General features: G+C 44.9%; 1 long non-coding RNA gene and 1 other non-coding gene across 2 annotated transcripts; both read right to left on the reverse strand.

Moving 5' to 3' along the window:
• Positions 1–217: 217 nt before the first annotated feature.
• Positions 218–305, reverse strand: mir27d (microRNA mir-27d). Its single transcript, NR_107193.1, has one exon. It is a non-coding gene; the product is annotated as a microRNA mir-27d (primary transcript).
• Positions 306–5316: 5011 nt separating this feature from the next.
• Positions 5317–11104, reverse strand: LOC144986779 (uncharacterized). Its single transcript, XR_013650623.1, has 2 exons — positions 5927–11104; positions 5317–5841 (listed from the first exon to the last, which is right to left on the reverse strand). It is a non-coding gene; the product is annotated as an uncharacterized LOC144986779 (long non-coding RNA).
• Between the last annotated feature and the right edge of the window lie 255 nt (positions 11105–11359).

The following is an 11359-nucleotide window of genomic DNA, read 5'->3' on the forward strand; positions in this document are numbered from 1 at the left end:
TGGGTTGAAAGATTTATGGGATTCAACCAATAAGATGATTTGTTCATGAAACAGGAGAGCTGTCAGCTGTTGGTAGTTTTTCTTCTCACTTCATGAAGCATCAATGCGTTAAAAAAAGGCTGATTTAGAAACGCACAGAGTTTTACGGTGTTCCACATTTTCTCCTGGAGCTGTGACGTGCAGCGTGACCTCCTACCGTCAGGGCGGAGCTCTTCTTTCAGGTCAGGTACTGAACTTAGCCACTGTGAACAATTCCTGTGTGGCTCAATGCTCACCAATGAACTAAGTCCTGCATCTGAGCCCAAGTCTCCTCCTTTTCCTGCAAGAAGAGGCACTTTGTTACATGAACGATGAAGAGCTTTTTAGGACCCAGTTGATCACAGTGAGAGTGGATCTCTGATGTAGTGATCTGTTCAAACTTACGCCGGTGAAGGAACTGAAGACCCAAAAACAAACCTGATTGTTGTAGTGAATGAAAATAGTCATTTATGAAGGAGGGGTTGGTTCCTTTACCTCAATGCCATCATCCATCCATCATCCACTTATCCATCCATCCATCCATCCATCCATCCATCCATCCATCCATCCATCCATCATCCACTTATCCATCCATCCATCCACCCACCCATCCATCCATCCATCCATCCATCCATCCACCCATCCATCCATCCATCCATCCATCCATCCATCCATCCATCCATCCATCCATCCATCCATCCATCCATCCATCCATCCATCCATCATCCACTTATCCATTATCCATCCATCATCATCCATCCATCCATCCATTTATCATCTTCAGAATCCGCTGAATCCCTCTTGGGGTCATGGGGTTGCTGGAGCCTATCCCAGCTACTGTTGGAGGGCAGGGTTTTACCCAGAACAGGTCGCCTGTCAGTCTGCTGCAGGAACACACACTCACATGCACACCTAAGGGGAATTTAGTGGAAAACCCACAGGAGAACATGCCAGCTGCACACAGAAAGGACCAAGCCGGGATTTGAACCAGGACCTTCTGACTGTAAGGCGAGGGAGTGCCAACCACTACTCCACCATGCCCAAAAACTTGCTTTGACCCTCAAACTAATACATTTTTGGGAGCTCACTCGGTAACGTCCAGCCGTAACGGCATATTGATGATGGTCACTGTGATGTTTAAAAAGTAGATCTGGTGGAAGTACACGTTTTGATTGGTTCCTGCCTGCTGTGGATCTGCTGCAGGTTCAGAGGAAGCAGAGCAGAAGCGTTTGGTCCAAATGTGCAGCGACAGCAGAGAGGAACCTCCTGGAACAGCAAACAGAAACTTTAGAACTTGAAAGGCTGGCTTTTCAAAGCTCTGCTTTTACCAGAGAAAGGTCGGCTTTGGGTCTCTTCATCAGGTTTTTCTCTGCATGGAAGCTCCTTCGGGGAAATCTGTTGGTGCAAACTGCAGCCAGGTGTGATTATAGGCTTGGAGCGCAGCTATTGTTTCTCCCTTTTCATGGATGCTTTTCTTCTGTTTTTCGTGGGCGGCCTCAGTCTCAGGTTTCAGAACAAACTCTTGGTTCTCCAGAACAGCACCGTCCTGACGTCAGTGGGAACGCCTCATTCTCCAGTTGGAAGCTTCACATCAAAGCCGGTCTGACCTGCAGCTTCTGTTGGTGAAGGTGTCAGAGTGCGGCGGCGGCGGCAGAGGCTGCGGCTTCATCTGTGAAGTGGACATTTCCAAAGATCTCCCCTGGAACCCCCTCCCTCCACTGAGGTCTTCCTGCCCCGATGGTTGAGGAGTTGCAGGGTATCGGTGTCTGAGTGCGGTTACCTGAGCAGTGGAGGACCTTCGTCAGGCTCCAGCCTGTTTGTGGAAAGGAGAGGCGGCTGCTGCTTTTGTCCTCCGCATGCGCCTCCTCACCTGTGGAGACAAAAGGAGGTTCTGCTGCTGCAGTTGATGCTCTCCTGTTATGGAGACAACGTCGGGAAAGTCTTGTTTCCACCTTTGTTCTCACTTTCCTGAGCAAAAACCAAGCAAGACAAACGTAAAATGTTTTCTTGACGGCTCTAAAGATTCAAATCTTACCTGGGGGAGCAGCGTGAGGCAGGAGGGCGGCTGCTGCCTCCTCGTTCCTCCTCCGCTTCGCCTCCTGGCTTCAGCAAAGCAGAACTGCTCTCTGCTCACTGAGAGGCGTGCGAGTGTGAAGGGAGGCTCAAATGAGGAGGAAGAGGAGGAGGAGGAGGAGGAGGAGGATGGGACAGGTGTGGAATTTACTAACCCCACTGCTGGAATGTACTTATCTGCCCCGCTATGGTGCGTCACCCTTGTTATTGTGAAGGGGAGAGAAAATGAGGCAGAAAGGCATTAGGTGAAACAGGAGCTTCAGAGGAAACGATCAGCTTTGAAACCGCTCCAGAGGAGATCTTCTGATCCAAACCCAAATGTGGCTCCAGAACACAGTTCAGTCACATGGAAGAAAATACATCTGTGCAGCTCAACTTTGCTCAGAGACAAACAGAAACTTTCTGAGGAAACAGACGTATCGTTTTGTTTAAATTCTGCTTTCTGAAGTTTCCTTTTCAGGATCTAATGCTGGACCCTGGAGAACCCAAATCTGACCACTTTATAAAAATGATAAAAATGTTTGTTTTTGGCTACTGTTATTGCTGCTACCCAAAATGACCAAACCAACAAAAAATAGTCAAAAAATCCTTTCAGCAGTGCAGGAAAAAACAGCTGTCAGGTTCAGAAGTGAGATTGTGTTTCTGAAGGAAACATGAGCTGAAAGAACAGACTTCAAGTTTGTCACCTGTCTCAGAAATCCCTTTGCTCCTCTCTGCTCTCCGCCTGTTAGTACGTTTTTGCTGCAGGTAACAAAGCAGAGGAATTGAACGGCTCCCCTCGGTCCCATGTGTCCGTCAGCATGACCCCCCCCCCTCCTCTGCACGCCGGCTGTAACCTGATAGGCGGAGCTTCCACACATGCTTGACGCAGGTCGGCGGTGGAGAAAAGCGGCCTTCAGGAGCACTTCCCTCTAATGCGCCCGCTCCATTTAACATGGCGGGGGGGGGTCACAGGCGGGGTCACCCACGGGCCCTCCTCTGAGGGAGAACCCCCGTCACGCTCACAGGAAATCAGCCCGTATGTCCTCCTCACACTGCTGAGCTTTCATCCAAACACTTCTCTGAAAACAACAGAAATGTTGAACTTGAGGCGTTGCTTTGATGGAGAACAGCTTCAGACTGGGAGGAAGCGGCTCCACCTTCCAGCCCGTTCAGCTCCAGCGGTTGTTTTTGTGGAGCTTCCTGGAGCTCAGAGAGATGAGGAGGCTCTCAAATGAAACCAGAGCTGGAGCAGAGTGATGGACAGCGCATGGCGGGGATGTGGGTGCATTAGCCCGGGCTAATGGGGTAGCTGGCTCAGAAAAGCCTGTGTCCATTATGTGCCGCCACGGCTGCAGGAGTTAAGGGCTTTTCACCGCTTTGGCCTTTATCATCATCTGTAACTGTGAATTACCGGCATCCCTCCTTTACGTCTGACATTTACCGCGCCAGAAAAACCGGATTGTTTTGGATGATAGTCAACCATGTAAAGAAAAAAGTTTATTTCTTCCCAATATTGAGTTGAAAAGAATCCCAGAGGAACAGATCAGGTTTCCTCCGGAGGGAATCGGCAGCAGAGGGTTTGTTTAGTGTCTGAAAGGATGTGCAGATACTTTCAGCAGCTGCTGCCGAAACACTCGACGGTCTAGCATGAATGCATCTGTGGACTCGTGTGTGAACATGTGTGAACATTTGATTTTGTGTAAATGCGATAACCTGGTTCAGAAATAGATCAACAGAAACATCAAAGGCTCGAGAAAAACCGCAGACGCCACCTTGAAAGTGTGACATCAAAGTCCAAAAGTCCACTTCCTGTCTCTGTGTAAAACTTCCTGTGAAATTTTATTGACTCAGCTGCCCCCCCCCCCCTCAGGTTCTAGCACAGGCCTGTTCCATCAAAAAGCACTGACCTCTTTAACATTGTTCCAACCCTGTTACCATAGTAACCGTCACAATGCGGCGAGCTTATCAATGCAGCACGATCAAACACAGTGAGATTCTTACATGGCTATCTGCGTTGATGGAAACAAACATCACGGGTTAAGGCACGCTTAGGAGCCCCCCCACAGGCTGCATGTAGAGAAGTTAGCTCTTGCATGTTTAACTCCTCCTCGGCTGAGGCCTTTTCTAACGCTTTCAATCTGGTCCTCTCTCTGTGCACAGATTTTAATTCGTTATTATGCACTTTTAATAGTTACTGTCATTCTATTTTAGATGAAGTCTGTCCCATTAAAACCAGACTGGCCCCTGTCTCTAAAGTATCCCCTTGGATAAACGAAAGCATTCGGCGTCTGAAACAATCTTGCAGAAAAACCAAACGTTTATGGAAAAGAACTCATTTACATGTTCATTTACTTCATCTTAAGGATCTTTTAGTTTCTTTTAACAGTGCAGTTCGAGATGCGAGGGCTGCTTATTTCACTAATCTCATTTCCAAAAGCAGAGGTAATCCTAAAGTGCTTTTCAACACCATTAATGATATTGTGATGCCCAGTCCCCCTGCTGTTCCCATCCATTCAAATGATGATTGTGATAAGTTTTTATCATCTTTTATTGACAAAGTCAGATCTTTGAGCAGCTCTCTGTGTCACACAGCTGGTTCTGGTTCTGTTAGTCCACCTCGGCCTGTGATTTTAGACACATTCTCACCTGTTTCTCTACCTGAGCTAGCCAGATTAGTTGGATCAATGAAGTTATCCTCTTGCTCTCTCGACGTGCTGCCAACATCTCTGTTCAAAGATGTCTTCCTGTCCATCGGTCCCTGTGTCCTGACAATAATTAACTCGTCTCTGCTGTCTGGTCAAGTCCCTGACCATTTTAAGAATGCTGTTGTTCTACCTCTCCTTAAAAAACCCGGGCTTGACTCCTCCCTCTTGAGCAGTTTTAGACCTATTTCTAATCTTCCATTCATGTCCAAAATTTTAGAAAAGGTTGTTGCTAAACAACTTACAACTGCTCTCTACAGTCATGGCATTTTAGATTCAATTTTTCAATTCAATTCAATTCAATTTTATTTGTATAGCCCAAAATCACAACAAGTCGTCTCGATGGGCTTCGAAGTAAAACATGAACTCAAAAGGATCACGAATACAAAGAGTTCAATAGAAAAATACTAAAATGAACTAACAAACTGACTAAGCTATACTGGCATCCCTGCCCTTAGACCCCCCTTCGCGGTAAGGAAAAACTCCCAAAAAAAACGGATTCCGGAAAAAACGAAGAAACCTAAGGGGTGCCCACATGAAGGAGGGATCCTCCCCCAGGACGGACAGGCGATTTACCAGAACTCTTAGAGAAGAATTAACTAATCTAAATCTACAACTACATATATAAAAGTCCAGCAGACGAGCTTCATCCAGCCGTGGTTGTGGGGACAGTCAAAGGCGCGAGTCGAGCCGGAGACAGAAACCACAGCCAGGTGTAGGAGCAGGAGCAGAGACGAGGTACTCGGTCAGGTACAGAGCAGAGACGAGCCAGAGATGAGCCAGAGGCAGGATCCACAGCCAGGTGTAGGAGCAGGAGCAGAAGCGAGGTAAACGGTCAGGAACTGGAGCACGGATGAGCCAACTGGAGTCTGGAAGCACTCCCACTCCCCAGGAGGGGAGAGGAAAAGAGGGACAATACATGAATCTCACTGCACCAAACAGAGGCATGGAGAACTAAATGATAAATTATGATCAAGAATAGAGAAGAGGAAGGGTAGAAGTAAAAACAGGAAAGAGGACAGAACCCCAGTGTACCATAGTTACCCCAGCTTCAACTTCTAGCAGCCTTTTAAAAGAAATAGTTATTATTAAGTTTAATTTAAACAAACTAACATTAAGTTAAATAATCTCTGAATACTAACTAGTCTGACAATAAGCCTGTCCAAAGAGGAATGTTTTCAGTCTAGCTTTGAATGTAGAAACTGAGTCGGCCTCTCTTACATGAGCTGGGAGTTTATTCCATAAGACAGGGGCTTGGTGGCTAAACGCTCTACCTCCAACCGTACTTTTACTAATTCTAGGAACCACAAGCAGTCCTGCATTTTGCGAGCGAAGTGTTCTGATTGGTTGGTAAGGGACTATGAGGTCCTTAATATAGGACGGGGCCATTCCATGTAAGGCCTTCTAGGTTAACAGGAGGATCTTGAACTTGATTCTAGAATCAACTGGGAGCCAATGGAGCGAAACTAACACAGGAGTGATGTGATCTCTTCTGCTAGTTCCAGCTAACAATCTAGCTGCTGCTTTCTGAACAAGCTGGAGACTTCTTAAGGAACTCTTAGGACACGCTGCTAACAAGGAGTTACAGTAATCCAGTCCAGACGTAACAAATGCATGGATGAGTTTTTCAGCATCACTCTTAGAAAGTATATTTCTGATCTTAGCAATATTCCGCAGGTGAAAAAAGGCAGTTCTAGATCCGTTTCAGTCAGGTTTTCGCAGAGCTCACTCCACTGAAACAGCGATACTCAGTCACCAATGACATCCTGATGCAGAGTGATGCAGGAAAATGTTCTGTGCTACTGGACTTGACAGCAGCCTTTGACACTGTCGACCACTTTGTCCTCTTGGACAGGCTAAAAAAACTGGGTTGGGGTATCTGGTTCTGCGTTAAACTGCTTCTTCTCTTATCTGACGGGTAGATCTTTCTCTGTTGTATTTTCCAAGTTCAAGTCCTCTTCTGCATCCATCACTTCTGGTGTCCCCCAAGGCTCAGTTCACCCCGTTGTTAATCCAGCTGCACTGGCTCCCCATCCGCTACCAAGTGCATTTTAAAATTCTGGTTTTGACATACACAGCTCTCAATAGCCAAGTACCGGTCCAAAGAAAAGACCTTTTGCAGCCGTACACCCCCAGCAGGTCCCTGAGGTCATGTGACCCGGGTCTGATGGTTGTTAAGAGAACCCGGTTAAAGACTAAAGGTGACAGAGTCTTTGCAGCAGTGGCTCCATCGCTCTGGAACTCCCTTCCTCTCAGCCTCAGATCTGCTGACTCAGTGTTTTCTTTTAAGAATCAGCTTAAAACACATCTTTTATAATTTTAATAGCATATTTTTACTTTTCTCTGTATTCTGTGTTTTACAGTGTGTTATTGTGAAGCACTTTGTGATTTTTATTTTGAAAGGTGCTATACAAATAAAGTTTATTATTATTATTATAAAAAATGTCTGTAAAATGGGGTGGTGGGGGTGCAGGCAGTGGATGAAGTGGGAAGGAGGGGGGCATTCTGGGTACATGAGGTTTTTTTTTTTTTAACAAAACAGCAGAGGGCAGCAAAGTGTCACATGATGATTATGATGATGATGATGATGAAGGAGCATAGACTGTTGCTTTTTCCTAAATAATTTACTTTAACTTGTTGTGTTTTGTCCATACAGAGTCAGTGGGTGTCTTGAAAGGTCCTTTTTAAATAAAATGAATTATTTTTATTATTAACAATCAGATTTAACCCAAATCATCTGGATTTTGGGAGTCAAAGACCGTCAGAAACATTTTAGTGTCTTTTAAGACGGTTGTCTTTGATCTGACGGAGCGGTTTTTAACCGCCTCAGAATGATGCAGCACATGTAAGCCGAGCAGAAGACAAATCCATCCGTACCTCTGTGGATCATCATGAAGGAGGGGAAAACATAGACAGATAAAGTACTGCCTTGGCTGTTACCTAAAACATGCTGAATGAGTGGAAAAGCTTTGGTTTATGGTTCTGCAGGAAAGCAACTGACCGTGGAGCCAAAAGTTCAGTGCAAATCTTGGATTTTGCTCGACATTACAACGTTCACTTTTTCTTTCTTTTTTTTACATTTGAGAATCAGAAAACACCTCAGAGAAAAGAAAGAAAGAAGACTGAATGATAGTCAGGGCTCTGATATAACGACTGAAACATCCTCCTTTCCTATGGATTGATTTTCATCCTTTGCCGCGTGAACGCGTGATGTAATAAATGCAATGGAGCAGGAGGTCTGAGCTCTCAGGGGAATGACGTCTGGAGGAGCTGAAGGACTGTGAAGGATGTCCAGTAGAGGGAGGAGCTGCATTGATCAAGGGTGAAGGCAAAAAACACCTGAAATGGACTGGAAGCTGCCAAACACACAGAGTTGAAATATAGGATGGAGACGGACGACACCTGGAGACTAACGACATTAAGAGGCCGAAGATGTCAGGAGACGGATGACATCCAGACACCGTTGACAAGCGGAGACCGACGCCGTCCGAAGACCAAACGACCTCCAGAGACCGATGATGTCCGAAGACCGACGACGTCTGAAAGCCGACGACGTCCGGAGACCGATGACTTCCGGAGACTGATGACGTCCAGGCAACGTTGACAACTGGAGACCGGCGACGTCCAGAGACCAAAGACATCTGGTGGCCGTTGATGTTCGGAGACCAAAGGCGTCTGGAGACCGATGATGCCTGGAGACCGACGCAGCTGAAGGCCGACAACATTTGGAGACCAATGACATCCAGAGACCGACACAGCTTAGGACCGATGATGTCCGGAGACCGATGACGTCCAGAGACCAACGACGTCCGGAGGCCGAGGGCGTCTGGAGACAGAAGATGGCCGGAGACCGAAGATGCCCGGAGACCGACAAGATGTCCGGAGACCGATGAAGTCCAGAGACCGATGAAGTCCAGAGACCGACAACATCCGGACACCCATTATGTCCGGAGACTGACAACGTCTGAAGACTGACAACGTCTGGACACCGACAATGTCCAGAGACCGGTGACCTCTGGAGACCAATGACGTCCGGAGACCAATGACGTCCGGAGACCAATGACGTCCGGAGACCGATGACGTCCAGAGACCAACGGCGTCCGGAGACCAATGACGTCCGGAGACCGATGACGTCCAGAGACCAATGACGTCCGGAGACCAATGACGTCCGGAGACCAATGACGTCCGGAGACCGATGACGTCCAGAGACCAACGGCGTCCGGATGCCGAGGGCGTCTGGAGGCCGACGACGTCCAGAGATCGATGACCTCCAGAGACCAATGATGTCCGGAGACCGATGAAGCCCACATAACGACACAGCTTAAGACCGATGACGTCTGGAGTCCGACGACGTCCCGATGTGGCCCAGTGACCGATGACATTCAGCAACACCTTTTCATGCAGCGGAACGTGTTCCTCCATGTCTGAAGGTGTTGTTTTTGTACTGACTTGCCTGTTTTACACACATGCCAAGCAAAATCTCCCTTTAGAGCCGAGGAGGAACGTCATCTCCGTCTGCATGGCCGGAGCTGGAAGGATCTGTTAAGTGATTTACAGGACAACACGGACACAATGCTCTCTAAGAGCTGCAGCATCAGATGAGAAACTGGCACTTAAGGAAATAAGAGGTCTGCTTATGGGAGCCAAGACTGAGGGATGAGCCAGCAGCTTCAAAGCAAACTCACTGCCGTCCTCGGATCGGAGTTGGTTCAAACCAAGTCTTCCAGTCTGTCTTTCATGGAGCTTAAATTTCTCTGAAAGTTTCTGTAAAGGAGGTCAGGAGTTCTCTAATGACTGTTCCTCCCTGTTGGCCCACTTCTGCTCAGATTAGATGTGATCTGTCAGTGCAGTTAATCTGATGAGCGTTTTCTTCTCCATCTGCTGTTCGGTCCCATTACTGTTCTTCACAGCCGTCAGGGTCATCGTCCGCCTGAATCCGACGTGCAAGTGAACCCACCTGATTTGATTGATTTGATTTGTTGATTTATTTCAAGTATTGTAGTCAACGCAATTAATAATGTAAACAGATTGATCAAACTCGTTACAGAAATGATAAAATGCATAGATTAAAAAAACAGAAATTAAACAAAAAAAGACACCTTAATCACATTTGCTTAATTACATTCGGTGATCAATTACTAGAGTTAAGTAGAGCTTCATTTATTGCTTGAAAAACAGCAGGAAAAAGGGATTTTATGTAATCCCCCCCCACTGAGTTCATTCATTTGATAGTTTTACAGTGTTTTAATCCGGTTCTGATCCAATAGATTCTTTTCAAGTTACTAAATCCAGTGTCTAGTAATGATTGATTATCTTCAGAAAACATTCATTCATGATTTCAGTAAACAGTAATATTAACCATTATGTAATAATCATTGATTATTAGAACACGTGATCACATTAAACCAGTAATTATTGCTACACATTGCAGATCAAGTAAAGTAAATCAATAGTTATTGATTGTAATCTAAACATGTCAGTAATCATTATTGCACATTACAATGTAAAACTCATTGGTTGTAATTAAAAGAGCTTTGATTATTTCACCACAATCAAGTTCACTCATGGATTTGGAATTATTCAATCACCTATTGATCCTTAACTCTTATCTTTATATCATTAAATCAGAGTTTTTTTTATACATTTTCTTGAACATCTGAACATCTGAACATTGTTTGAGCTCATTACTGAACCCGTTCCAGAGTTTAGTGCCACACAAAGACACACAGAAACTTTTCTTTGTGGTTCTAAACAGTTTGATCTTGAACTTCCTACATCCCCTCAGTTTGTTCCTCCTTCATTTTCTAAGAACTGTTTCTGGATATTGAATGGTAACGATTCCCCACTGACTCTGTATAGAAGCTGTGCGGTGTAAAAATCCACAAGGTCTTAACGTTTTAAAAGTCTGGAATATTGAAATAAATGGTTTGTATGATCAATATATCCGGCTTTATGTACAATTGTGATAAAAAGAGAGGATGTAGGGAACTCTTATTAATATTCCCCTAAATTTCTATACAGTAGGTGAAATATGGTAATATTAAAGAACAGTACAATAATTATCTACTGTTTTATTCTAATATATGTTTAGATTTATTTATGATTGAAATACCTTTTGAGACTTTAGTTTGTATGTCTGATGTGTTGCTTCCAACTTAGATTGTCATTGATAAAAAACCCTAAGAATTTGATTTCTGTAACACTTTCAATTAAATATTTCAATTGAGAGCTCTTTATTTGCGTTGTAGTTACCAAAAAACATCACTTTGGTTTTATCTAGGTTCAAAGATAATTTGTTGTAATCCATCCATGATTTTATTTTGGTTAACTCTGTGTTCATCACATTGATAGGTTCCCTATGATTGTCTGTAGAATAGAATAGATTTGTGTCATCAGCAAACAGAATGAGTTTCTAAAGCTTTGAAACATTGAATATGTCATTTTTGTAAATATTGAATAGCAGCGGGCCCAGAATTGATCCTTGTGGGACACCACAACTCATCTCTTTGCTGTAAATTCATCAATGTTGACAAATTGTTTTCTTCCCACTAAATAGCTTTTGACCCAAGTTAGTGCTAGTTTTC

Source organism: Oryzias latipes, chromosome 17 (assembly GCF_053564925.1).
Source record: "Oryzias latipes strain Hd-rR chromosome 17, Olatipes_Hd-rR_3.1".
NCBI lineage: Eukaryota > Metazoa > Chordata > Actinopteri > Beloniformes > Adrianichthyidae > Oryzias > Oryzias latipes.